Source organism: Macaca fascicularis, chromosome 15, assembly GCF_037993035.2.
Source record: "Macaca fascicularis isolate 582-1 chromosome 15, T2T-MFA8v1.1".
In the NCBI taxonomy this organism is placed as follows: domain Eukaryota; kingdom Metazoa; phylum Chordata; class Mammalia; order Primates; family Cercopithecidae; genus Macaca; species Macaca fascicularis.
The window spans coordinates 85,859,950-85,886,496 of record NC_088389.1 but is presented as its reverse complement, the minus strand read 5'-3'; the positions used below and the strand labels follow the sequence as shown (position 1 = coordinate 85,886,496).

General features: G+C 37.1%; 1 long non-coding RNA gene and 1 pseudogene across 1 annotated transcript in view; both read right to left on the bottom strand.

The window, feature by feature from the left end:
• Positions 1 to 26,547, bottom strand: part of LOC135967564 (uncharacterized) — a 55,494-nt gene that overhangs the window by 16,182 nt on the left and 12,765 nt on the right. The gene's annotated exons all lie outside the window — the stretch shown is intronic.
• LOC102135359 (lupus La protein pseudogene) lies at positions 20,727 to 21,932 on the bottom strand (annotated as a pseudogene).

Sequence of the window (26,547 nt, the reverse complement as noted above, 5' to 3'; positions counted from 1 at the left end):
TACTGTCTTTATCTTCCAACTGTTTTGAATTTCTTGAAGTCTGAGACAGTATCTCTTCCTTGTTAAGGTGTTAAATAAGAACTTACTGAACTGCTGGATTTTGTACAAGAAGTAATGGCTAAACTTACTGCAATCTTGCTATTAGTGTTTTGACATGCATCCACCATGTGATGATTAACATTTTGGATGATTTGGACAAAAATTCCAAATGTATATTAGGTTAATATATATATAATCTGTGATTATGATTATGTTTACAATAAAGAGACTTTATTCCTTCATTCATTGCAAAAAGCCGACAGATACTTTCTAGGTGCTGGAATAGTACCTTTGTGGAACTTACACACCAGAGGGCAAGAAAGGAGATGAATAAATAAATAATCCAAGAGGATGGTTTGCTCTGTCTTTAAAATGAGGTCTAAAGCAGCAATAAAACACCACAGTCGGCTTTCTGCTGTTGCTGCCTTTCTAGCCCTAGCCACAGAACTGAAGCTCTCCTCAACCTCAGACCATGAGATAATCTAATTTTTCAATTTGTAATGAGGCATAGTATCTGAAGCTGTGGAAATAAATTACGCGGACACTGGTTCAGGGGGCAGAAGCAACAGAGACCTCTACTTTAAGTCATACCCAAAGGACTCCTGCATAAAACCCACCAAACAATTAGTCACTGGGACATGCAGCAAACTGGAATCAGAGAAGCCACATCAACCAGCCTGTCAGAAATGTGAGACAGATGTTTGTCTGAGAACAGATGGAAATAAAGACTGGCAGATCCTCCTGCACTCAGATGGGTCTCTGTTCCTCCAGTATTTATGTGTGCCTTTACACAAACTGGCAACTAGAAGATATAGATACACAAATAATAAGTTGCTTGCTTTTTTTTTTTTTTTTTTTTTTCTAACAGGGTCTTGCTCTTTTTCCCAGACTGGAGTGCAGTGGTGCAATCACAGTTCATTGCAACCTCAAACTCCTGGGCTCAAGTGATCTTTCAGCCTCAGCTTCCCAAATAGGTAGGACTACAGGCATGCCACCACACCCAGCTAAATTAATATTTTTTTAGGTTTCTTTTTTTTCTAAAGACAAGGTCTCACTTTGTTGCCCAGACTCATCTCCAACTGCTGGTTTCAAGTGATCCTCCCACCTTGGCCTCGCAAAGTGCTGGGATTACATGCAGGAGCCACCATGCCCAGCCCAGGTTGCTTTCTGTTCCAATGAGTTCAAAAAGTGCACAGGCTCTGGTCTAATCACTAATCATTTAGTTTCTGAGATTGAAATGTTAGCTCACAGTATTTAAACCAGTAGATTTTTGCTGTGATACTCAGTTGCCACAAATAGACAGCAATAATATTTGGCTCTGATTGAGGTACACACAGGAGACAACTTGGTTTCTCTTCCATCACAGCCTCCAGAGCTTGATGAGCACCCCCATCCTTACCCCTTACTAACATCTCCTCAACCTCTGGCCTCATTCAGGTATTGAAATATCCAGTTTCATTCAAATTCAGTCACAGCAGGGTCTGCTTGGACACTCATTTTCCATCAGGCCTGAGGACAGGGAAATGAGGGAAAATGTATTCATATATACAAACCAGGTTGTATATATGAATGCTGTGGTAATGGAACACCTGCGTGAGCAATTCCATGTCCGTGACTTGGACAATGGACTCATTGCTGATCTCTTCAAATCCTGCCTCAGCTTTTGTATATTTCCAGTCACAGCTAAGGACCTGGCCCACACACCCACAGCATCTCTGCCATACTAAATGTGGCCCTACATTTTGATCCACTGTGGGTCCCTCTCTCTCCACACATGTCTATTTCAGCCAGTTACCACTTCTCCAGCTAAAATCAGACACTCATGTCTAGACATCATGGTCCCAAATGCCTGGAGACACATATCAGACCCTGCTGAGAGAATTCTCTCACCAAGCTCTGTCCTGGTGGCTGCACTATGAGTGCAGGACTGTGAGCATGTAAAGCTCACTCCTCCCACCCTTCTGGCACTGCCTACTTTTTAGATACTTCCAAACTCTACATTTGATTCTCTTAGATCTTCCCAAATTTTGGCCTGCATGAGGATAAGGATCAGGTAGGCAATCTCTTCCCCTTACCACCCTTATAAGCAAGGGAAATAGAAAAGTCAAAGCTCTCTTTACTCCTACACATTCCTTTCAAGGCATCCTCCTTATGGATTCCAAGACATGGCTAATAGTCACTGGACCAGGTTTTCTCTCGTTAATAAAGCCTATGCATGTCTCTCCCAGCTGGCTGTCTCTAGAATATGAATGTATTATCATTGGTCATCCTAAATTTGAGGCTTACCCCAAGAAAGCAGGAAAATCACATTTCAAATCCTGTCAGATATTACATTTATTTAAACTATGATCAAAATTGATACACCAATCATCAATTCTTTTTTTTTTCTTTTTTTTTTAAATTTATTTATTATTATTATACTTTAAGTTGTAGGGTACATGTGCATAATGTGCAGGTTTGTTACATATGTATACTTGTGCCATGTTGGTGTGCTGCACCCATCAACTCGTCATTTACATCAGGTATAACTCCCAATGCAATCCCTCCCCCCACCCCCCTCCCCATGATAGGCCCCTGTGTGTGATGTTCCCCTTCCTGAGTCCAAGTGATCTCATTGTTCAGTTCCCACCTATGAGTGAGAACATGCGGTGTTTGGTTTTCTGTTCTTGTGATAGTTTGCTAAGAATGATGGTTTCCAGCTGCATCCATGTCCCTACAAAGGACACAAACTCATCCTTTTTTATGGCTGCATAGTATTCCATGGTTTTTTGTGCCACATTTTCTTAATCCAGTCTGTCACTGATGGACATTTGGGTTGATTCCAAGTCTTTGCTATTGTGAATAGTGCTGCAATAAACATACGTGTGCATGTGTCTTTATAGCAGCATGATTTATAATCCTTTGGGTCTATACCCAGTAATGGGATGGCTGGGTCATATGGTACTTCTAGTTCTAGATCCTTGAGGAATCGCCATACTGTTTTCCATAATGGTTGAACTAGTTTACAATCCCACCAACAGTGTAAAAGTGTTCCTATTTCTCCACATCCTCTCCAGCACCTGTTGTTTCCTGACTTTTGAATGATCGCCATTCTAACTGGTGTGAGATGGTATCTCATTGTGGTTTTGATTTGCATTTCTCTGATGGCCAGTGATGATGAGCATTTTTTCATGTGTCTGTTGGCTGTATGAATGTCTTCTTTTGAGAAATGTCTGTTCATATCCTTTGCCCACTTTTTGATGGGGTTGTTTGATTTTTTCTTGTAAATTTGTTTGAGTTCTTTATAGGTTCTGGATATTAGCCCTTTGTCAGATGAGTAGATTGCAAAAATTTTCTCCCATTCTGTAGGTTGCCTGTTCACTCTGATGGTAGTTTCTTTTGCTATGCAGAAGCTCTTTAGTTTAATTAGATCCCATTTGTCAATTTTGGCTTTTGCTGCTGTTGCTTTTGGTGTTTTAGACATGAAGTCTTTGCCCATGCCTATGTCCTGAATAGTACTACCTAGGTTTTCCTCTAGGATTTTTATGGTATTAGGTCTAACATTTAAGTCTCTAATCCATCTTGAATTAATTTTCGTATAAGGAGTAAGGAAAGGATCCAGTTTCAGCTTTCTACTTATGGCTAGCCAATTTTCCCAGCACCATTTATTAAATAGGGAATCCTTTCCCCATTTCTTGTTTCTCTCAGGTTTGTCAAAGATCAGTTGGCTGTAGATGTGTGGTATTATTTCTGAGGACTCTGTTCTGTTCCATTGGTCTATATCTCTGTTTTGGTACCAGTACCATGCTGTTTTGGTTACTGTAGCCTTGTAGTATAGTTTGAAGTCAGGTAGCGTGATGCCTCCAGCTTTGTTCTTTTGACTTAGGATTGTCTTGGAGATGTGGGCTCTTTTTTGGTTCCATATGAACTTTAAAGCAGTTTTTTCCAATTCTGTGAAGAAACTCATTGGTAGCTTGATGGGGATGGCATTGAATCTATAAATTACCTTGGGCAGTATGGCCATTTTCATGATATTGAGTCTTCCTATCCATGAGCATGGTATGTTCTTCCATTTGTTTGTGTCCTCTTTGATTTCACTGAGCAGTGGTTTGTAGTTCTCCTTGAAGAGGTCCTTGACATCCCTTGTAAGTTGGATTCCTAGGTATTTTATTCTCTTTGAAGCAATTGTGAATGGAAGTTCATTCCTGATTTGGCTCTGTGTTTGTCTGTTACTGGTGTATAAGAATGCTTGTGATTTTTGCACATTAATTTTGTATCCTGAGACTTTGCTGAAGTTGCTTATCAGCTTAAGAAGATTTTGGGCTGAGACAATGGGGTTTTCTAAATATACAATCATGTCATCTGCAAACAGGGACAGTTTGACTTCTTCTTTTCCTAATTGAATACCCTTGATTTCTTTCTCTTGCCTAATTGCCCTAGCCAGAACTTCCAACACTATGTTGAATAGGAGTGGTGAGAGAGGGCATCCCTGTCTTGTGTCAGTTTTCAAAGGGAATGTATCCAGTTTTTGCCCATTCAGTATGATATTGGCTGTGGGTTTGTCATAAATAGCTCTTATTTTGAGGTACGTTCCATCAATACCGAATTTATTGAGCGTTTTTAGCATGAAGGGCTGTTGAATTTTGTCAAAAGCCTTTTCTGCATCTATTGAGATAATCATGTGGTTCTTGTCTTTGGTTCTGTTTATATGCTGGATTATGTTTATTGATTTGCGAATGTTGAACCAGCCTTGCATCCCAGGGATGAAGCCCACTTGATCATGGTGGATAAGCTTTTTGATGTGTTGCTGAATCCGGTTTGCCAGTATTTTATTGAGGATTTTTGCATCGATGTTCATCAGGGATATTGGTCTAAAATTCTCTTTTTTTGTTGTGTCTCTGCCAGGCTTTGGTATCAGGATGATGTTGGCCTCATAAAATGAGTTAGGGAGGATTCCCTCTTTTTCTATTGATTGGAATAGTTTCAGAAGGAATTACCGGTACCAACTCCTCCTTGTACCTCTGGTAGAATTCAGCTGTGAATCCATCTGGTCCTGGACTTTTTTTGGTTGGTAGGCTATTAATTATTGCCTCAATTTCAGAGCCTGCTATTGGTCTATTCAGGGATTCAACTTCTTCCTGGTTTATTCTTGGAAGAGTGTAAGTGCCCAGGAAATTATCCATTTCTTCTAGATTTTCCAGTTTATTTGAGTAGAGGTGTTTATAGTATTCTCTGATGGTAGTTTGTATTTCTGTGGGGTCGGTGGTGATATCCCCTTTATCATTTTTAATTGCGTCGATTTGATTCTTCTCTCTTTTCTTCTTTATTAGTCTTGCTAGTGGTCTGTCAATTTTGTTGATCTTTTCAAAAAACCAACTCCTGGATTCATTGATTTTTTGGAGAGTTTTTTGTGTCTCTATCTCCTTCAGTTCTGCTCTGATCTTAGTTATTTCTAGCCTTCTGCTAGCTTTCGAATGTGTTTGCTCTTGCTTCTCTAGTTCTTTTAATTGTGATGTTAGAGTGTCAATTTTAGATCTTTCCTGCTTTCTCTTGTGGGCATTTAGTGCTATAAATTTCCCTCTACACACTGCTTTAAATGTGTCCCAGAGATTCTGGTATGTTGTATCTTTGTTCTCATCGGTTTCAAAGAACATCTTTATTGCTGCCTTCATTTCGTTATGTACCCAGTAGTCATTCAGGAGCAGGTTGTTCAGTTTCCATGTAGTTGAGCGGTTTTGATTGAGTTTCTTAGTCCTGAGTTCTAGTTTGATTGCACTGTGGTCTGAGAGACAGTTTGTTATAATTTCTGTTCTTGTACATTTGCTGAGGAGTGCTTTACTTCCAATTACGTGGTCGATTTTGGAGTAAGTACGATGTGGTGCTGAGAAGAATGTATATTCTGTTGATTTGGGGTGGAGAGTTCTATAGATGTCTATTAGGTCTGCTTGCTGCAGAGATGAGTTCAATTCCTGGATATCCTTGTTAACTTTCTGTCTCGTTGATCTGTCTAATGTTGACAGTGGAGTGTTGAAGTCTCCCATTATTATTGTATGGGAGTCTAAGTCTCTTTGTAAGTCTCTAAGGACTTGCTTTATGAATCTGGGTGCTCCTGTATTGGGTGCATATATATTTAGGATAGTTAGCTCTTCCTGTTGAATTGATCCCTTTACCATTATGTAATGGCCTTGTCTCTTTTGATCTTTGATGGTTTAAAGTCTGTTTTATCAGAGACTAGTATTGCAACCCCCGCTTTTTTTTGTTCTCCATTTGCTTGGTAAATCTTCCTCCATCCCTTTATTTTGAGCCTATGTATGTTTCTGTGTGTGAGATGGGTCTCCTGAATACAGCAGACTGATGGGTCTTGACTCTTTATCCAGTTTGCCAGTCTGTGTCTTTTAATTGAACCATTTAGTCCATTTACATTTAAGGTTAAGATTGTTATGTGTGAACTTGATCCTGCCATTATGATATTAACTGGTTATTTTGCTCGTTAGTTGATGCAGTTTCTTCCTAGCCTCGATGGTCTTTACATTTTGGCATGTTTTTGCAATGGCTGGTACCGTTTGTTCCTTTCCACGTTTAGTGCTTCCTTCAGGGTCTCTTGTAAGGCAGGCCTAGTGGTGACAAAATCTCTAAGCATTTGCTTATCTGTAAAGGATTTTATTTCTCCTTCACTTATGAAACTTAGTTTGGCTGGATATGAAATTCTGGGTTGAAAATTCTTTTCTTTAAGAATGTTGAATATTGGCCCCCACTCTCTTCTGGCTTGGAGAGTTTCTGCCGAGAGATCTGCTGTTAGTCTGATGGGCTTCCCTTTGTGGGTAACCCGACCTTTCTCTCTGGCTGCCCTTAAGATTTTTTCCTTCATTTCAACTTTGGTGAATCTGGCAATTATGTGTCTTGGAGTTGCTCTTCTCGAGAAGTATCTTTGTGGCGTTCTCTGTATTTCCTGGATTTGAATGTTGGCCTGCCCTACTAGGTTGGGGAAGTTCTCCTGGATGATATCCTGAAGAGTGTTTTCCAACTTGGTTCCATTATCCCCCTCACTTTCAGGCACCCCAATCAGACGTAGATTTGGTCTTTTTACATAATCCCATACTTCTTGCAGGCTTTGTTCATTTCTTTTTCTTCTTTTTTCTTTTGGTTTCTCTTCTCGCTTCATTTCATTCATTTGATCCTCAATCGCTGATACTCTTTCTTCCAGTTGATTGAGTCGGTTACTGAAGCTTGTGCATTTGTCACGTATTTCTCATGTCATGGTTTTCATCTCTTTCATTTCGTTTATGACCTTCTCTGCATTAATTACTCTAGCCATCAATTCTTCCACTTTTTTTTCAAGATTTCTAGTTTCTTTGCGTTGGGTACGTAATTCCTCCTTTAGCTCTGAAAAATTTGATGGACTGAAGCCTTCTTCTCTCATCTCGTCAAAGTCATTCTCCATCCAGCTTTGATCCGTTGCTGGCGATGAGCTGCGCTCCTCAGTTGAAAATGCAGAAATCACCGGTCTTCTGTGTCGCTCACGCTGGGAGTTGGAGACTGGAGCTGTTCCTATTCGGCCATCTTGCTCCGCCCTCGTTACCAATCATCAATTCTAAAAGCGAAACTAATATAGGAATCCATGATATATACTTGGTATTTTTTTTTTTTTTTTAGATGGAGTCTTGCTCTGTTGCCCATGCTGGAGTACAGTGGTATGATCTTGGCTCACTGCAACCTCAGCCCCCCGGGTTCAAGTGATTCTCCTGTCTAAGCCTCTGGAGCAGCTGGGATTACAGGCACCCGCCACCATGCCAGGTAATTTTTGTATTTTTAGTAGAGACAGGGTTTCACCATGTTGGACAGGCTGGTCTTGAACTACTGACCTCAGGTGATCCACCCACCTTGGCATCCCAAAGTGCTGGGATTACAGGTGCAAGCCACCCGCCAGGCCCTTTTTTTTTTTTTAAAGGAATGTGTCTAAGTGAAAATCTGCTTGTGCTGTACCTCTCTTCTTGGCAATGGGTTCTCATTTTATTTTGGCATTGCTTATTTAACACAAGACTTTCATCTTTAGAAGAGAGACAGGAGGAGACAAAGAAAGCAGAAACTAGTGGGAGAAATGTTAGAAAAGAAAAAGGAGAGGATATTTGTGAATGAGAGATTCAGAATTTTTAGATGATAATTTTCATCTATTATTCTAAATTCTATATGCAACTTTGCCCCCGCCATCCAAAGAAAATAAAATACTAGCTGATAAACGATGTTTTCTATTTTTTGGGACATGGCCTACATCTTTCAATGGAAGTGCTTATACGAGTATTTGGGGAACAACATACATGAATTTATTCTGATTAACATCGGAAATTATCTTCTCAGAAGCCGTATCATTTTACTCTGAGTATGGAAGGTTGTTCCCAGCTGATTCTCAAATGGCTTTGAAAGGCAGAGCCTCCCTGACTGATGAGTGGTGGGACTAAGGCCCTCAGGCATCTATTTGCAAGTGCTGATAAGCCTGGGGACAAGCGAACCTTCAAAGGTTTGTACTAGGTGCCTGGAGATTCTCAAAATATATAGAACTGAAGCATTAAAAAAACATGAATGTGCTATCTCAGCCCTACAGGCTAGGTCAGATGCCCAAGAGAGAGAACTGAATTTCACAGAGGATTTTCCTAGCCTAGTTTGTAGTTTTCTTAATCCTGCTAACCCTGAATCATATAATTCTATGTTTGTTTTTGGTTTTTTTTTTTTTGAGACGGAGTCTAGCTCTGTCGCCCAGGCTGGAGTGCAGTGGCGTGACCTCATCTCACTGCAAGCTCTGCCTCCCGGGTTCAGGCTATTCTCCTCCCTCAGTCTCCCGAGTAGCTGGGACTACAAACGTCCGCCACCTGGCCCGGCTAGTTTTTTGTATTTTTAGTAGAGACAGGGTTTCACCATGTTAGGCAGGACGGTCTCTATCTCCTGACCTCGTGATCCGCCCGCCTCGGCCTCCCAAAGTGCTGGGATTACAGGCGTGAGTCACCGTGCCTGGCCTATGTTTGCTTTATTAATGGCCTTCTTCTAACACACTTATATTCTACATTTGTGTTGGAAAAGCTATAAATATTGTTCCTTTACCTTGATCCAGTTATCATGCTTTCTGTAGATAGCTAGGTCATATTTTAAGTACTTGATTACAAGATATGCGCAATGATTTGTTAAACCTTTTACTCTGTTAACACGCCAGTGCTGCACACCATCCTTCTGCAATTGTTTTATGAATGAGGCCTAATATAATGAAAACTGAACACGTTAAACATGTATGAGCTGTAGCATTCTTTTCCCATCAACAAAGATTGACATTGATTATAGGACTTGGGAATCTACAACTAATTTCATGTCTAAGAACAACAATCTCTATTTATATTGGGACAATGCTCAAGTAACCAAAATGTCCTCATAGCTCAGCAAACATGAGATAAATGACTGGAAATGAGATAATATTTAAAACCACTACCTAAATCTCACCACTCCCTAGCCTTCACTTGCCAACCTTACAACCTTGGCTACCACTATCACTCCCAAGCCCATCTGTCTCCTTTGTAGTTTTCTCTTGTCATTGTTACTCTTTTATTCAATGCAGACTTTTTCCTCAATGTAGCAAAAATTGAGAACCCTAGTGTTTACATTTTATAGTCTCAACCACACAAAGATTTGAACAACTATATCTTTCTGCATTTTTTTAACAAAAGCGCAAAATCCAAAAGCACAGACTCGTTAATCCATGTAGGGTAGCATCCAATCCCTGGGCCAATTAACTGCAGTCAGGGAGATAGCTACATTGAAAATAGGCTGCTAATGTGATAACTTGTAGATTACGAGGAATGGGTACAGTTCCAGTAAAAGCAAGAACTCTCTCTTAATAGGAAAATTGAGTCTTAAGTACTCATTCTTTCATTCATTTACCTATTATGTGCCCAGTATTTTCTAGATCCTGGGGAAACAACAATTAACAATTAATTAAATAAGAGGGATATAGTTCGTGTTTAACAAAGCTCACAGTGTTACGGCAGAGAATAGTAGTTAAATAAGAAATAAAAATTAAGTAAAATAGTAAGCTATCAAGATTACAGTAAGTGACATGGCCTCTGAGAAAATAATTTCTGATATCAATACATTCACTGTATTCATTTACTGAATTACTTATTAAGAGAGGACTTACTAAATAGTTAACCTATTCATGTCATCAATGGGTTCTAGAAACCTCACTTCATCAGTAGGTTCTTAGAAACTGGGACTTTAAGTGAAATGATGTACAGCAGGTCCACAAATAATGTCCTTTTGTTCAACTCTTTTGCTACAACATTGATGAGGGAAAAAATGGCTTTGTTATACATCATTTTGGTTGAAGTCATAGTTTCCAAGAACCTATATATGATGTTAAATGAGGACTTACCATACTTTGAAAAAAAATCATCCACCATTCTAAACACTTTGTATACATTACCTCCTTTAATAGTTTTATAGAACTTACTCATCACTTTACAACTGAAGAAACCTGATGCTTAGCCTGGCAGTATAATTTACCCAAAGTCACACAGCTAAGAAAGCAAAGATTTGACATTTTGACAAAGGTCTGCCTGTCTTAGTCTGTTCAGTCTTGCTATAAAAGCATACCTGAGATTGGGTAATTTATAAAGAAAAGAGGTTTATTTGGCTTATGATTCCAGTGGCTGGGAAGTCCAACACTGGGTAGCTGTATCCAGTGAGGGCCTCATGCTGCTTCCACTCATGTCAGAAAGCAAAAGAGAAGCAGGTATGTGCAAAGAAATCATATGATGAGAAAGGAAGCAAGAGAGGGTAACCAAGGAAGCCAGAATCTTAACAACCCACTCTCAGGGAAACTAACCCATTCCTCAAGAGTGAGAACTCACTCACTCTCTTAGGAAGGCATTAATCTATTCATAAGGCAACTGTTCCCATGAACTGAACACCTCCCACTAGGCTTCACCTCCCAACATTGACACATTGGGGATCAAATTTCAACATGAGTATTGTTGAAGATAAATCCCATCCAAACCATAGCACTGCCTAACACCAAAATCTGCACAGTTCTACACTAAGTTACACTCCAAATGCTAATCTGATAGGAGAAGCCCATAGGAACATGTAACAGAGTCCCATGATCAAGGAAAGATTCTCAGAGAAACTAAAGTACTAAACTTACAGATAAATAGAATGTAGCTAACTGAAGAGGAGATAGTATATTCTAGATAAAAAGAACAGCATCAGCAGAGATGAGGATAACATAGTCATGATTAAGGAAATAAAAGGCCTGCAGTAGTGCTGGAACATATGGAGGGAAAATCCTAGCAAGAGAAAAGTTAGAGGGCCAGGCACGGTGGCTCACGCCTGTAATCCCAGCACTTTGGGAGGCCAAGGCAGGTGGATCACGAGGTAAGGAGATCAAGACCATCCTGGCCAACACGGTGAAACCCTGGCTCTACTAAAAAAAAAAAAATACAAAAAAAATTTAGCCAGGCGTGGTGGCAGATGCCTGTAGTCCCAGCTACTCAGGAGGCTGAGGCAGGAGAATGGCGTAAACCCAGGAGGCAGAGCTTGCAGTGAGCGAGATGGCACCACTGCACTCCAGCCTGGGCAATAGAGCAAGACTCTGTCTCAAAAGAAAAAAAAAAGAGAGAGAGAGAGAGAAAAGTTAGAGAAGAATGCATCCATGTTGGTGTATATATCAATAGTTCCTTTCTTTTTATACGTGAATAGTATTTCATCATATGGCTGTACCACTATTCGTTTATCTGTTTGTCACTGATAGGCATCTGGATTGCTTCCAGTTTACAAATAAATCCATCATGATTTATTTGTATGAACATATGCTTTGATTTTTCTTGGACAAATACTTACAAAGGGAAAGGTGCTTATATCAGTGTGTGTGCTTAATTTTATAAGAAATTGTCAAATTGTTTTCCAAAGTAGGTGTACCATTTTATATTCCTAACAGAAGTGTATAAGGGTTACAGCTCCTCCATATATCCCTGTCAATACTTGGAATACTCAGTCTTTTTAATTTTCAGACCTCCTAATAAGTGTGAGGTGATATCTCCATGTGTTCTCAATTTGTGTTTTCACCTTTTCATGTAGTTATTTGTCATCCACATATCTTCTTCGGTGAAGCATCTTTTCAAATTATTTGTCCATTTTTATTGGGTTGTTTTTTATTGGGTTTTGAGAGTTTTTACGTATTATGGATTAAAATTTTTTATCAGATACATAACTTGCAAATATTTTCACTTAGTCTTTGACTTTTCATTGTGTTTCCATCATGTTTTGAAGGACAGAAGTTCTTAATTTTGATAAAATCTAATTTATTGATGTTTTACTTTGTGCATCATGCTTCTGGTATCACATCTAAAGATTATTTGCCTAATACCAGGATCATGGAAATTTTCTTACGGATTTCATTTTAAAATTTTATGCTTTTGAGTTTTACATTTGTCTTTGATTCATTTTGGATTATTTTTTGAATCATATGGAAATGCAAAGGACCTGTAATGACCAAAAACACTTTGTAAAGAAAGAACAAAGTTGCTGTACTACCTGATTTGAAGACTTATTATAAAGCTACAATAATCAAGAGAGTATGTCATTGGTCTAAAAATAGACAAATAGATGAATAGAACAGAGTGAGAAGTCTACATGCAGACTCACTCATATATGGTCAATTTATTTTTGAAAAAGGTACATAGACAATTCAGTGGAAAAGGCTAACCTTTTCAATAAATCATGCTGCAACAATTAGATATACATAAGCATAAGTAAATATTGATCCATATTTCATACCATTCAAAGTGTGTTATAATTATAATTTAGCTAAGAAAATTGTGACAGATGAAGTCTTGATTGACAGGACAGATAAATTACTATTGCTAACTTATGTCAACAATAAAATTAAACCTATTTAAGAGTAAAAATATCAGAAGGGGAAAAGATTTCACTAAAATAAGAATAATGTATGTAAGATACATAGATAAAATAATAACACCAGAAAAGGAGATATAAAGAGAAAAAGCTTTAAATTAGATCAAAGAGTTTTCTAAAAGGAAATGTCATCACTTTATAAAAGAATGTCTTCTTATTCCAGTTGTTTTCAAGTTTACTTTTAGTCATGGAATTCTTTATTCAAGGGAAGTCTTAAGTAGAACTAAAAACAAATAACTCTGGTTGAAACCAGGATAAAGGGCCAACCACCACATTAACTTATCACTCTCCACCCCACCTTACTACACATACACAGAAACATCTACCATGAGATGCATATAATACTTTTAAAAGACCCTAAGTTGCACTCACTAGGTTCTTTGTGTGAATGTGGGAGAATTTGTTTAGGGTGGACAGAATTGTGAATCATCAGCATGCACATTTTTAGCTTAACTAGATGTATTATTTCCTAGGTCTACGATTAAAAAAATCTCAAATTTGGGGACCTAATGGAAAAGAAATTTATTGTCTCATTTTTTGGGAGGCGAGAGGTCCAAAATCAAGGTGTTGCCACAGTCGTTTTTCCTGTAAACACTAGCAGGAAGGGTGGATGCTGTCTTGCCCCTTCCCACTTCTAGTAACCCCAGATGTTCCTTACTTGAGGAAGCATAACTCCAATCTCCACCTCCTTCTTCACCTAGCATTCTCCCTGGGTCTTTGTGTCTGCACACAGCCATCTTCTCATGTGGATATCAGTCCTGTTGGATTAGGGGCCCACCCTAATCTAGTACGGCATCATATTAACTAATTATATCTGCAATCACTATATTTCCAAATAAAGTCACATTATGAGGTGCTGGAGATAAGGATTTCAACACGCCTTTTCTGGGGTGAACACAGCTCAACACTAAATAATTCCAACTTTTTCTTTCACTTTGTTGTGCCAATGTTCACTCCATTATAATAACAATGTATTAAGAGTTTGGTTGTTTTGGGGTGCTAAGCATTATTAGATTTTATCATTATGTCTAACCTCATGGCTACAAAATGATACTTAACTGTTGCATTCTTCTAATTACTAGTGAAATGAAACATCGTTTTATATGTGTAATGAGCATTCTAGTTTCTTCATTTGTAGATTACTTATTCACATATTTTGTCAATTTTTCTGTTGGCTTGTTTGTAATTTTTCATGGATTTGGAGAAAATGTTTATAGCTTCCAGATACTAATGGTGGCTACTTAAATGTCTGCTATAGTTTACATATTTAACAATGAAAGCTTAATTTTTACTACAACTCACTTACTCTATTAAGCTAAAAAGGTAGAAATGACAAGTTGGGGATAGAGAGGCAATACACAGCATTTGTCAACTATGGAGGGAGTGTTGAAATTGTATTGTTTTACAAAATCCAAGATACTCCATTACACATGCATGTACAAACGCACACAGGCACACACACACACGTACACACAGATGTACAAACACTCATAAACTGCTGATTATTCTTACTCAAAAGGTGAAACTGCTGTTTCCAGGCAAGTAGCAAAGCTTCACATCATGCCAGGCCCCTTAGCAGAGAACCCAGAGGGATTTTCCATGACTTAGAATAAGATCAAGACAAGCTTCAGTAACTAGTTTCAAACAATTTCCTCTATTCATCATATAAAACATTATTGCAGAACTAATGAAATAATCTGAGTGTCAACATGCTGGGAAATAACTGAAGACTGAAGGAAAGAAGGAACAACTTAAGGAACTACATGGAGGAAGCCATCAATAGGAAATCTACAATTTTATGATGGATAAAAACCAGCTTACCTTTAGAGTTTATTCTATTTGCAAACATCTAGGATTATGACTGGAAGAGGGAATGCAAATATCTAAGAATAAAAAGTGGTTGTTTTCACTTTATGCTCAGGAGGATTTTATACATAATCACTTTTTGGAGTATAATTTGTTCATTTATAAAAGTATGTATATATGTTCAAACCTAAAACAGAAAAAACATGCAGTCACACTACTTAAACTGAAATGACTTTCTTTCTGGTTTGTTCTACATATAATTTTTATGTCTATTTCTTTTGGTTAACTGGTATGTTCCTTAGAATAACCTAAGTTATATTGCACTAACAATTTAACTTTGATATCTAAGGGTCTTAATATAATGAAGTTACGTTTCTTGTTAACTGTGAATGTCCAGTACATTGTATTTTGCCCTACTTCACACAATCTCCAACTGACGGAAGCTTAACTATGGAAAATGTGGTCTCAGAACACCTTTTAGTGGCAGAGGGAGAATACTGGAAAATCTCAGAGAGATGTTTCTGTTCACATTTCATGGAAAAAAACTAGTCAAAGGCCACACACCACTGCAAGGGTGCTGGGAGGAGTAGTTTCCCCTAAGCCTAAGAAGAAAACAGAACTGGATATTGGTAAGCATTATAATGGCTACCAGAGCTAATGTGCTTTGTTTTCTTTTTGTTTTGGAGCAATGGTGTTTTTTCTTGGTAATAGTTTCTGAGGAATTTTGACTTATATCTTTTTATCTTACCCAACCCAAATTTGTCTCAGAATTGCTGGGAATTTCCACATGTAATACTATGTTGGCACTATTTATTCTAAGCATATTACTTGTTAAATCCTTTCTGAAAAGGATCAGCTTAATATACTAGGAATTGAGCTGATAGATATGACCAGAAAGCAGCCCTGGAAGGTAGCAGGAAGGCAGCACTGCATGCTCACAAATTTTTGTGAATTCACCATTACAGAATTTTCAGTCCCAGCATTTCAACAAAACAGGAGTCCCTCAGCTTGAAGATTAGAAAGTAATGCTTCTTAAATTATTATTAGTCTGAATTTGATTCCTCCCCAACAATGTGGTCATTTGCATTTGATTTAATTTTTCAGTAAACATGTAGCCCTTTCTTCTCTCCTATAAAGAAAACTTAAATAGCCATAAAAAATATTGAAATAATCCAAAGTTAGATAGGGTAGGAAAAGTCAGTTTCAGGTTTAATGTCAAATGTGCATTTTCACAACTTTGGGGGCAAAGGAAACCAAAATTTAAATCAAATTTGAAAAATAAACTTTTTTTAAAAATCTATTCTATACATTTTGAGAATTTTTTTAATGCAAAGGTTTGATAGACAGCCATACTTTTATCATTGGACACAGTGATCATTACTCATAGACCTGCCTAGCATCTTACAAGGGATATTTCATTTCAATTTTGATCTCTGTTTTTTATACATACACTATACACTACTTACATTTGAGTAGAAGAGAAGTTATAATGTACTGATCATGCACTTAGGGGTTTTGTCACTGAAATTTTAAAATATTCTTAGTTCAAACTAATTGTATTTGGCTTCAGGGCCCAGTATTAATACCATCTCTATCACAATGTGTTAGAATTCACTAGAAGTAATTGCATGTTTGTTCTTTTGTCATAGCCCTTTGTTAACTAACTCCTCTAATAAATAATTACTTTTTTTAGGTTGAGTGCTGTTTTTCTAACCTCATTGATTCTAAACTCCTTGAGAGCAGAACATATCTTTTATTTAATGCTGCCAAAAACCCTACATTAGCTTCCCATAGTTTTGTAGTAACAAATTACCACAAAGTTAGTGGCTTAAACCAACAGAAATTTATTCTCTCCAACTTCTAATTTATTCTCTTCAATTCCAGAAGTCTGAAATCACTGAGCCAAAATCAATGTCATCAGAGTCACACCTTCTTTGGAGTCTCTAGGAGAGAATCTGTTCCCTGACCCCCTGGCTTCTGGTGGCTGTCAGCTTCCTTGACTTGAGGCCACATCACTCCAGTCTCTGCCTCCATAGTCACATTGCCTCCTCCTTTTCTGAGTGTGTCTAATTTCCCTCTGCCTCTCTTTTATGAGGACACTTGTGATGGCATTTAGGGTTTCCCTGGATAATCTCTTCATCTCAAAATCCTTATCAAGTCTACAAAGAGCTTTTTTTCCAAATAAGGTTGTATTCACAGGTTCCAGGGATTAGAACATGGACAGATCTTTGGGATCGATTGTCAGCCTATCACATATCCCAACTCTTGCCCAGCTTGGAGTACAGTCCTCAAGTACCCAGTAAACCTTTGTTGATTTGAAAAGTAATATCTTGACGGCAGTAATTTTATATCTGTCTCTGCAGTTGTGACATCTTTTATCTCTACTTTTCCTGGGTTATTTCTTCTCCCGTGGACTGACTGCTTTGCTCACCATCAAAATCAATCTAAAATGGCATCCTTAATCTTGGCACATGCAGAATTTTCCACTTCAATTTTCCACAGATTATTGATTCATTCTCTCCATGACTTTACTCTGGAATTTGTGAGTGAGACAATCTAATTGGCCCACTCTCTGTCCAGTGTTGAATTGCTCACCCAAGGCAGCTTCTGTCAAAAGGAAGAGCCCAAAATTTTGCTGATTCTCTATTAAGAGAGAATATATGGGGAAGGAGATACAACTGGTACCTCTACTACAGGGGAGGCACAGGAGAAATGCTTTCTTAATCTTTGGTATGTAATATTAACTTTAGTCTTCATGTTTGCTAATCAGGGTTTTAGGACCTGGATTAAAGAAAATTTAGTGAGTCACACTATATCTTTGTTTTCTATGCTTCACCTCTAGAAATTACTTTTTTTTCCTTTGATGGCCAACAAGTTTAAAACTTGTAAACTCTTACGAGCTCCGAGCAAGACACCCAATTGTTTCTTACCCTAGATTAATCTCTAACTCTATACGTGACATCTTTTGGCAAAATACTATACATTTCTTCTAGTTCTAATTGTCTAAACTTCAGCAGAGAAAACTTGTGTCTTTTTTTAGAATTTTCAGATATGTTCTATCAGACTTTTTTACTTTTTGTAAAAGATAAAAGAATTTCATATGTAACATCAAAACAAACTGCATTTTGTAAGACTTATCAAATAATATTCTGAGAGATTTGCATAGTATATAGACAATTGTAATTGCAAACTAATTTCACCAATATTACATCCCAAAGAAGATTTTATACATTTGTAAACTGTTCTGTAACATTTGTCATTTTAAATTGTATTAAGAACATTTAACATGAAATCTGCCCTTTTAACTCACTTTTAAGCATACAATACAGTATTGTTAACTGTAGACACAACGTTGTAGAGAAGCTCTCTAGAACTTACTCATCTTGCATAATGGAAACTCTAACTTCATTGAATGGCAACTCCCCTTTTCCCACTTCCACTAGTCCCTGGCAACTACTATTCTACTCTCTCCTTCTATAAGTTTGTTTATTTTAGATATCTCATATAAGTGGAATTACATGGCATTCGTCCTTCTGTGACTGGTTTATTTCACTTAGCATAGTGTTCTCCAGGTTTATCCATGCTGTTGCTATTGCAAGATTTCCTTCCTTTTTGAGGCTGAAAAATATTCCACCGTGTGTGCATGTCACATTTTCTTTATCCATTCATCTGTCAATAAATGCTTATGGTATTTCATATCTTGGCTATTGCTAATAATGCTGCAATGAACATGGGAGTTCAAATATCTCTTCAATGATGTGATCTCAGTTTTTTGGTTAAATATCCAGAAGAGAAATTTCTGTATTATATGGTAGTCCCATTTTTAAATTTTTGAGGAACCTCCGTATTGTTATCCATAGCAGTTGCACTACTTTATGTTCCTACCAACAGTGCACAACGGTTCCAACTTCTCCACATCTTTACCAACATTTATCTTTATATATACACACTTATAAATATATAAAATGGGCATAGAAACAGGTGTGAGCTGATATCTCACTGCAGTTTGATTTGAATTTTCCTGATTAGTGATGTTGAGTGCTTTCTCATATACCTGGCCTTTTGTATGTCTCCTTTGGAAAAATGTCTATTCAAGTCATTTGCTCATTTTTAAATTGAGTTATTAGCGTTTTTCCTATTAAGTTGTAGGAATTCCTTATATAGTTTTGATATTAATCTTTCGCTATACCTATGGTTTGCAAATCTATTCTCCCTTTCCATAGGTTGCCTTATCAACTCTTGAGTGTTTCCTTTGCTGTGAAGTTTTTAGTTTGATGTGGTCCCACTTGCTTATTTTTGCCTTTGTTGTCAGTGCTTTTACTGTCATATCCAATAATCACTGCCACAACCAATGTTATGAAGCTTTTCGGGAATGTTGCATCTTAATGTATCATTCTCCACTAACTTGAGCAACTTCAAACTAATGTAAAATATACTTTTAGTAAGCAATTAAGAAGTAATATAAATTTCGAAATGAATGCATTTTATTGTCTCTCCTAAGCAAATTGTGAAATCCAAAAATCGAAACAGAAACAAAGGAAAAAAATAGAGAAGTTCTGTCTTGTTGCTGCCAACAGGCTGGAAATCCCCTTTAAGAAAATAGTTTAAACTTAAGAAAGCAGCTGGAAGCATTTAGATAGTCCAAGACATTTCAACATTCCTTGTAGACTGTCATTTAAAAAGGATTTTTAATCATGTTTTAAAAAGAAATAAAGAGTGGGTTTATCAGCAAAGTGACTTTTTGAAAAATTACTTTTTTATTTGTAATCAAAGCAGAGATTATAGATACTTGGCTTTAGACAAAACATTTTCTCCTAAACCTTCAAGAAAATATCTCTGATTTATGTCTGCTGCTTCACTCATCCCTGCCCTCATTTTCAAAGCAATATAAGGCAGGGTGATGGAAGGGTGTTAATCTGACAGATATTGAACCAGTAATTAAGTAAAAAATGTTTACAGCATTTCCTCTGAACATTTTATGTATGTTTTTGTCTGCTATTTTACAGTTTGGACTTTTTAAAATAATGTTTTCCCAAGAGACTCATAAGCTTCTTTCTTAAAATGCTTCCACCCTTTTTGTTTAATTCCTCTCAAATTTTCCCAGGACATTCTTTTGCTCCCTGAAAGCACAGAAGTTAATTTTAGAGAAGTTAGTTAGCTTTCAATGGATGAGAGCTGTCCTGGTCACTCAGCACCCCCATGTTCATTGCAGCATTAATAGCCAAGATATGAAAACAGCCTGTGTGTCCATCAATAGATGGATGCATATAAAATATAGTATACATATACACCCACACACATATATACACAATGGAATATTATTCAGCCATTAAAAAAAAAAAAAACAAGAAAATGCTGCCTTTTCCAACAGCATGGATTATACTAAGTGAAATAAGCCAGACACAGAAAGAAAACTACTGCATGATGTCACTTACATGTAGAATTTTTAAAAGTTAAACTCACAGCAGCAGAGAGTAGAAGGGTAGTTACCAGAGGCTGGCAGGGTAGGAGGGCAGTGGAAATGAGATGTTATTCAAAAGGTACAAACTGGCAATTACAGGATGAATAGTTTTGGGGATCTAACATAAAGCATGGCAACAACAGTTAATAATATTGCATTGTATATTTGAAATTTTCTAAGAGAATAGACTTTTTTCTTTTTATATAGTATACATTAGTTTGTACAAACATATTCTCATATTACAAACGCAATTGAGTGCATGCATCTTCCTTTGATATTTGAATCATCTGAAATAACAAATAGAACTATACATTCAAAAGAATCCTCATTTGAATAACAAAAAAAAGACAAGTTAAACAACAAAAAAAAACTTTTCCTTTCTTACAAGTGAACACTGAAGTAGATTTAATTTGGCTTTCATTTTAAAAGACCCCAAAACCAAAAGCAGCTTAAAAACTAATTAAAATTGATTTAAAATTTGTTTACTAAGCTATTGGTCTCTAGCATCATTTTCTCTTTTCTGTTGTTTTGATGCAGGTTCTTTTTTGTCTGTTTCTTCTCTCCCTCTTTTCACTGGTCCACTTGCACCATTTTCATCATGTTCATCATCACTAACAAATTTCATTTTCTTGCCCTGAAACTGTACTTCTCCTTTAGCAAACTCAGGCTAGGCAGCTTTATTACCCTTTCCTTTTAAATCTGTGACCTTTTGACTTCCATTTGTTTGGGGATTCGTGTTGGTCTTTTTATGATTTTTTCAATGCTTCTTTTTCCACCTGTCCTTCCAGTACTTCCCAAGTCACTTCTTTGTTCCTTAATTGTAGATTACCATTATTTGCATCTTTGACTTTTCCCAACGCTTCCTCAACTTTTTCTTTAAATCGAATTATTCCCTCTTTTGCACCTCTGACAAAGTCATCCATTTTAGTTCACCATGATTTGAGAAAAGGATGTGTGAACCTTCTCTACAGGTCTGATCATCTAAGTCACCCAAAAATTTCAGCAAGCATCCAATCTTTTCTCTCAAGAGATTCCATTTCAGCATCTTCAGCTTTCATTTTCCTTCTTGCTCTTGTTTTGCTCTTAATTTATCCTCCATATTACTTTGTTGCCTTTCTTCACTTTTTTCAGCAAAGTAATATTTCTTGAAAAGTATTAGTAGACTGTGTTTTTGTACTTCTGGCTAGGGGTCTCTACAAACTTTTTAGCAGATTCATTGTTACCAAACACAGCAAACATTGATCCTTTAAATGCTTTATGCAATGTTCTTCTCATCAGGATAGTTAGTACTTGACCTCTATCTTCTAATCATTCTTTTATGTCATCAACAGTTGCATCAGTTGGGAAGCCTTTGATATAAATAGATGTTTTTTACATCATTTTTATACTCATCGGTCACTTCAAGGAGGAGTTTACTTAGAGACATTCTGATTTTAGTTTTATCTTCACTGATTTCCATGAGTTCTGCCTTGGATTTCCTCAATGCTTCCACAGTTACATTAAAGTCTGTCGTGAGATGGTTTAACCTGTTGAATTTTATCAATATCTCCAAAGGTACCCAGCCTTCATTCAGTTTGACCCATTCCTTTAAAAATTTGTCCCATGGCAAACTGAAGTCTCCAAATTAATACTCAATTTGATGACAGAATTTGGCCTTCAGACCAGCGTTTTCAGCCACCGTGGTATTCTTTAACATCCTAGTCCTGCAGAGTCAAGCCACAAGCTCACAAGCAACAGTAACATCTTGACTTCCCCTGAGTAGCTCTTAAGTGTTCTTACCACACACAGAAAAAAAGGTAATTATGTGAGGTAACAGTGTCAGGTAACTTGATAGTTGTCATCATTTTGCAATGCATACATATGTCAAATAATCACGTTATACACCTTCAATATATACAATTTTTGTTGATGAATTGTACCTCAATGAAACTGGAAAAAATATTTTAATAAAGTAAAATAAAATTTGCATTTCTGATTTTATGAACCTGTCTTTTACCCTAGGAAGGCCAGGTCGGGGTGGGGGAAGGGAGGAAAGAATGACCTCTTTTTCTTACTCATCCATATAATTTCTTTATGTTGAAAATGTCTTCCTAATGCTTATTTTTGTTTTACTTATCTTAAAATGGAAAGATTTTAATATAATCAAATAATTTAGTATTTTCCTTTATAATATCTACATAAAAGGCAAAAGAAGGGAGGAAATATGAAAATGAATGAGATTCAATTTAATAGAATTTGGCAAAAATAGCACCTTTTTCTTTTTAAATGATATTTGCTCTAGTATATGTGCGTATTTGCTTATGTTTGTAGCTGATACCAGTTCTTGAGGTAAAGAAATTATTTCAGGTCTTGCCTATGATGGGTATCTTTGTAAGATCACTCTAAGTCCAGAGGAAGTTTTCTCAATTATGCAGGTGTAATATCTCCATAGTCATCTCATTTCAGGAGAACAAAGCATAAAGACACATGACTCATGCCACTCAAATGCCAGTAAGACCACTAACCAAATATTCATTTAAAATTGGAAGCAAGTTCATAAAGCAATCAGTTAGTCAGGTGAACGAAGCATCCCCTCCCTAAAGGAGAGTCATGAATGAGTGTAAGAAGTTACTTAGATAATATAGAACTAGAGAAAAAGGAGTTGGAAATGGCAATATTCTAATACCTGTCTTTGAATGTACTGAGTGAGACACAGTCTTTATTTAATAGGGCCTAAATGGATTATGATTATTTAATTGCTATGACTGTGAGTAAACTAACAATTGTCCTTTTCTTATCATCATATTTATGACTTGTACCATTGTTTTTATCAGTAAATATTTGGAATATTTGATGGGCATTTTTTGGTCTTTTTTGAAGGCATCCAGGTCAAATATAAGATTCCGATTCTTCTTGAGTTAAATAAACTGATTTGTTGGTCTTGTTAGTTGGGGGGTTTCCTATACATTGAGTGTCATGTTAAGCAAAATTTACTCCTAAAAGACAGTTTGATGGGGTTGATGGGTAGGATACACAGGTGTGCAAAAATTGCAAAACTAATTGAAGATAATGAATGTTCCACTGTTCTGCCCTGGAGCCACAGAACAGCAGGTAACATGTCTTAGCGTTTTCTTTATTCTGTTTTTCAACATATTCTTTGCCAATTGAGAAATCTGTTTATTTTCGGTGCATTTAGAGTTTAGCATTTTAAAATTTTATGTTATTTATTTCCAAACCATCTGATAATTTGTCAGTTTTTGTTAAACCTGTTAAAAATATTGACTTGTAGTTGCAGCTTTATATAAAGTAGTCACTGGCTTCCAATATAGTTAAGGTTTGTAGATAAACAACAGTCCTAAGTAGAAATATTTCTATACCTCCAGCCAATAGGCCAACATGTGCATTATCAGATCTGATCATAACTGGGTGATCAATGGAGATTAAATGTTTCCAGTTTCATTATATGCTTCTGTTTAATTATCTGAGTACCAATTATGCAAGCATTATTCTTTGCAATTCTAGAAAGAAACAAAATACGTGTTCCAAAGGTGGCTGGGTGGTGGTTGTTGTTGTTGTTGTTGTTGTTGTTGTTGTTGTTCTGAGATGGAGTCTCAATGTGTCGCCCAGGCTGGAGTGCAGTAGTGCGATCGGGGCTCACTGCAACCTCTGCCTCCCAGGCGCAAGTGATTCTCCTGCCTCAGCCTCCTGAGTAGCTGGGTGCATACCACCGCGCCCAGCTAATTTTTGTATTTCTTGTGGAGACAGGTTTTCACCATGTTGGTCATGCTGGTCTTGAACTCCTGGTCTCAGGTGATCCACCTGCCTCAGCCTTCCAAAGTGCTGGGATTACAGGCATGAGCCACCGCGCCCTGCCAAAATAGCTGCTTTTTGAAAAGCTCTTTGAAAATATGACATCCACACATGAAAAGGTCAACATTAGGAAAGTTAAACAGCCTATATAAAAAAAAAAACAGTGAAATAGATGTTTCCAGGAATTATACATTAATATAACACATAGAATAAATGCTGGGTTCAAATGAGTTCAGGGAAAAGGTCAATAAGCAAACTTGGCCAGAGAATGTTCCATTACTGGTCAGACTCAAAGGATGGATAGAATTTGGGAAGAATAGAAGATAAGGATGAAAATGTGGTTGGTCGGAGACACTAAATGGTGTAAACAGAAATGTTCTATTATTAGGTTGGTGCAAAAGTAATTGCAGTTTTTGCCATTATAGAAGAGTGACTTTATCAGTCTAAGTAAACATGGAGGTCAAGTTAGAATGCTCTATTTAATATCTAATGGATGTTTGAAAACTTCTTTTGTGTTCATGGGAACTGTTTTAATAACATTATAACAAAGCATATTCTATTGTTCAGAGTTTTGCTTTATGGACTTAACTGAGATTTCTCAGAAGCATGCTGTATGCTTGTTTTCCATTTTTACTAGCACTGGTACATAACCTGATACATAAAAGTCATTTACGAAATCTTAGATGAATGAAATGGGGCAAAAATAAATTCTGATAGATATTCCTTTAATTCCTGGAGCTTACATTTTTAGTGAGAAAGGTAAGAGATACCTGAATATTCTCTGGTTTAAAGTGATATTGTATTGGCTTTCCTCTGAAAAGCAAATGAATTGAAAAACACACTTGAAAATACTGTATTACTGCTGAAAGAAATCATAGATGACATAAACAAACGCAAAAACATTCTTTACTAATGGACTGGAAGAATCAATATTGCTAAAACGTCCATCTCTACAAAGCAATCTAGAGACTCAATGCTATTCCTATCAACTTGCCAACATCATTTTTCACAGAATTAGAGAATTATTCCAAAATTCTCACTGTTTGTGAGAATATAAAATTATTTCAGTCCCTGTGGAAAGCAGCTTGGAGATTTCTCAAACAACAAAAAAAAAACTTGAACTAGCATTTGACCCACCAATTCTATTACTGCATATAAACCCAAAGGAATATAAATTGTTTTACTAAAAAGATACTTGCACTCATCTGTTCATTGGAGCACTATTCACAATACCAAAGGCATGAAATCAATCTAGGCACCCATCAATGGTGGACTGGATAAAGAAAATGTGGTACATATACCCCATGGAATACTACACAGCCATAAAAAATGATGAAATCATATCTTTGCAGCAACATGGATGCAGCTAGAGGTCATTATCCTAGGTAAATTAACACAGAAACAACAGAAAATCAAATATAGTATGTTCTCACTTATAGTGGAAGCTCATTCCTGAGTACACACAAAGATGGGAATGATAGACACTGGGGACTACTAGAGTGGGGAGTGAGAGGGGCAAGGACTGAAAAGCTCCCTGCTGGTTACTACATTCACTATCTGGGTGACAGAATTAATAAAAGCTCAAAGGTCAGCATCTGGCAATATACTACACCTTGTAACAAAGCTACACATATACCCCTGAATCTAAAATTGAAATTATTTTTAAAAGAGATTCAGGCCAGGTATAGTGGCTCACAACAGTAATCCCAGCACTTGAGGAGGCTGAGGCAGGGGGGTCACTTGAGCTCAGGAGTTCAAAACCAGCCTGGGCAACAAAGTGAGACCCCTGGAGAGACAGAGAGCGAGAGAGAGGGAAATTCAAATCACAAAAACAAAAAACATAATTCTATGTTAAAGTTAAATGGGATTATTTTTATGTATTAATTTATTCATTCAACAAATATTTATTGGATACTTAGTACACACTGGATACTACTGTTCTAGGGGAAGATGATACAGTGGTTAACAAAGTTAATAAAACTTCTGTCCTCATGGAGCTTATATTCTAGTAGAGGGAAACAAACTAATTTGTTTAAAAAGTAAAAATTATTATATGAACTGTAGTTTGTAGAAATTGACCAAATTGTTCGCTTCTTTCTGTATCCCCACCTTGACTGTGTCATGTCACCATGCCTGAATTCTGACTCTGTGCTTGGCCATGCCACCTGCTTTAGCCAATGGGGCACCTTGCTAGCTTGCTGATGGTTGAGAGACAACACGCCACAGAGCCAAGACTCCCACCTCACTGGGCCCCGCCTAGATTAGCCAGCAGCCAGGGGAGCCACAGACCTGGAAATGAACCTAGCCCACATCAGTGGAGCTGCCTAGAGACCCACAGTTGGCCACAGACACAGGGCAGATCAGACAAGCACTGCACACTTGGAGCTAAATAAATGTTTACTGTTGCACGCCATGGGATTTGAGGTTCTGTGTGAATGCAGCATTTTTGCAGCAATGGTGATAATTGTGTTTGAGAAAAAAAAAACTGCAAGGGTCAACAGGGAGAGCAGGGAGGGGGTCAT